This window comes from Glycine max, chromosome 17 (genome assembly GCF_000004515.6).
Source record: "Glycine max cultivar Williams 82 chromosome 17, Glycine_max_v4.0, whole genome shotgun sequence".
Classification (NCBI taxonomy): domain Eukaryota; kingdom Viridiplantae; phylum Streptophyta; class Magnoliopsida; order Fabales; family Fabaceae; genus Glycine; species Glycine max.
In genome coordinates this window covers 34,450,719-34,453,460 of record NC_038253.2, presented here as the reverse complement: position 1 = coordinate 34,453,460, position 2,742 = coordinate 34,450,719, and positions in this window count along the sequence as shown.

Below are 2,742 nucleotides of genomic sequence, written 5' to 3'. Positions count from 1 at the left end.
TTAGTTTTAAGATTTTTAAAAAATTTAATTTAATCTTTAAGATTTTAAAAATAAACAAAACAACATATTTCTTGTTTTACCTTTTTTTTCTCTTTCTCCTCCCATCGCAAACCACCACCCCTTGGCTCCAAAATTGTAGCCCCAGTCAAAACCAAGATCTTTGTGTCATTCTCTATGATGTCAACCACTGCATCTCTGTAAAGGTCAATGTCTTTGTCACTATCGATCTTGGGAGTGACCACAACAATGACACACCCTTATTATGCTAGCCTTATTCGCTCTCTATCCTTGTCCCTATCACAGGGTTCATAATGTTGATTCTAGTAGTATAAATCTAGGTTAGTGTCGTTGATTTTGCGTTGAACGTGACTTTTCTTTGTATTTTTCAATCCGTTGTGTTCCACAATTCATGATAATAGTATTCGTTAGAATCTATTTCATCCATCCTTATTTTGGAATTATTTTTTTGTACAATTTTATTAAATTTTGTTACTATAATTGTGAGGTTTTAATTGTCCGTTGGATCTAAAACTGTGACCATAATTTTGGAGGGTTTTGGATTTTGAGGGTTTCAAAAGAAGAACAAAGAGATGGAAGGGGTGATGAAGAAGGAATGGTTAATGGAGAAAGTGAGAGACAAAAAGAAGATTTGAGTGATGAAGTGTGGCAACATTGTCAGGCATGGTGGAGAGAACGGTCGTTAGTGAGAAAAAAAAGGAAAATATTAGAGGTCATCAAGGATAGATTAAGAAGAAGAGGTAAAAAAGCAAACAATAAAAAATAATAAAGTAAAAAAAATCACTAACATTTTAATGCAAAATACTATGGGCTAACATGAAACATCCCCTATACATGTGGATTTGTCATGTTAGCAACGACATGCCACATACAATGTTAACAAAAATGAAAAATACTTGATAATTGAATTAATTTATCACAACATTTGTACTTTTGTAGACTAAATTGATCATTTCCAAAGTATGAGGACTAAATTGTCACCAAATGCAAAGTACATGAATCAAAGTGACTATTTATCCATATATTTATTGTATGGAAAAAATATTAAATAATATATTTTTTAATTTGTTTATTAAATTTTTTATTTGTTTTTGTTATATAAACTTGTTATTTATTGATTTCGGCTAGTTTCTAATTTTTTTTACTAACTGAAAAGTTGTTTAACTCTTTGGTAAATGAGTTTTTTTTGTAGTTTTTAGCATTTTTTTAAAGGCTACTTGAAGTAACATTATTTAAAAGCTAACTTTTAGCTTCCAATTTTTTTAATATTTATTCTCTTTTTGTCCTCAAGCATTTACTAGATTTTCTTTTTGATCTTTTATATTTAAGGTAAAATTTCATTATTTTTATCCTTTGTGTAATTTTACATTTTTCAGCTACTTCAAAAAGATGGTTTTTACCAAACACTCATGATATAATAAGATAATTTTTCATTTTTCAACCAGTTCTCATCCAATGTTATGAAACCCGGTCCAATCATTGACCTGGGCGAGGTAGTGGGTTAGTGGATCAATGATGTAACTAGTGGGTCAATAATTGACTCAGTTTGACCCAGTATATATTAAAAAATTCAAAATCATATATATATTTATTATATATAAGTATAACTAACATTATTTGACTAAGAAAAATTCATTCATACTCCAAAATTTAAAATAAAAATTGTAAAATAAAATCAGCATTTCACACTGACTTTAATCCAAGGTCAACCAAATTATCAAAATTACCATGAGCAACACACCAGCCAACAAAAATAGAACTGTCAATGGCATACATTAACTACACTGCAGATTAGCAATGGAAAAAAAATGAGATTAAGTAACAAGAGAATCAAACTTAGCAACTGAAAAACAAAACTATGAAGAAGCAAAAAAGTTCAATTGTGAGTCACTAATTTGACGAATTCAGTTCCTCAAAAAATCCTCGTCTCTCTCTAACATAAGTTGATAAAACACACCTAATTCCACTTCCCAATACAATTTTGGCCAATGCATCACCATAAACACAGTTATAACACCGCCTAATTAAGTGACTAGCCTTCAAAACAAGTTACCCAGCTTCAGTGACTCATTTCACAATAAATTTGTTCTTCAATTGAGAGAAGCATCAGTTCTTCAGTGACTCATTTTCACGGTAAATTTGTTCATATCGAAAAGATAGACACATAACAATATATAAAAAACACAGTAATCACAAAACCTTTGGGTGCCTTATGCACATCACGTCAGGGTAAAAAAACTCACCAGAAATGGGACCCAGGTGCAACAGCAATGATGAACTTGCGGTACAATGACACAAAGAGCTTCATGGGACGGTTGAAGAGAAAGGAAGAGGCAAAGAGCATGGTGGTCGTTATGAAGAGAAGGCTTTCAAGTCTCGACCCTTCACGACTAACGATGAGGGTGAAGAGAAAATGACGTCGTTTTGGAGATTTATTTTTTTAGGGTTGCTCCAAAACGATGCCATTTTGGAGCCTTTTTTAAGTGGAAAACCCAATTTGGGTTTCGAAAACCAACTGGGTCACCTGGTTTACACAAAATCGGTCAGGTTTGACTGGGCCATCTCTCGCCAGATGCATGGCTGGTTCAATAACCAAACCAATCCAATTATATCACTGGGTCCTGGTTGGACCAGTCCAACCGACTAGATCAAATTGAGTTTTTTAACTATCATCTCATCTATCAACTAGCTTTTAAACTAATTTTATCAAACATAACCAATATA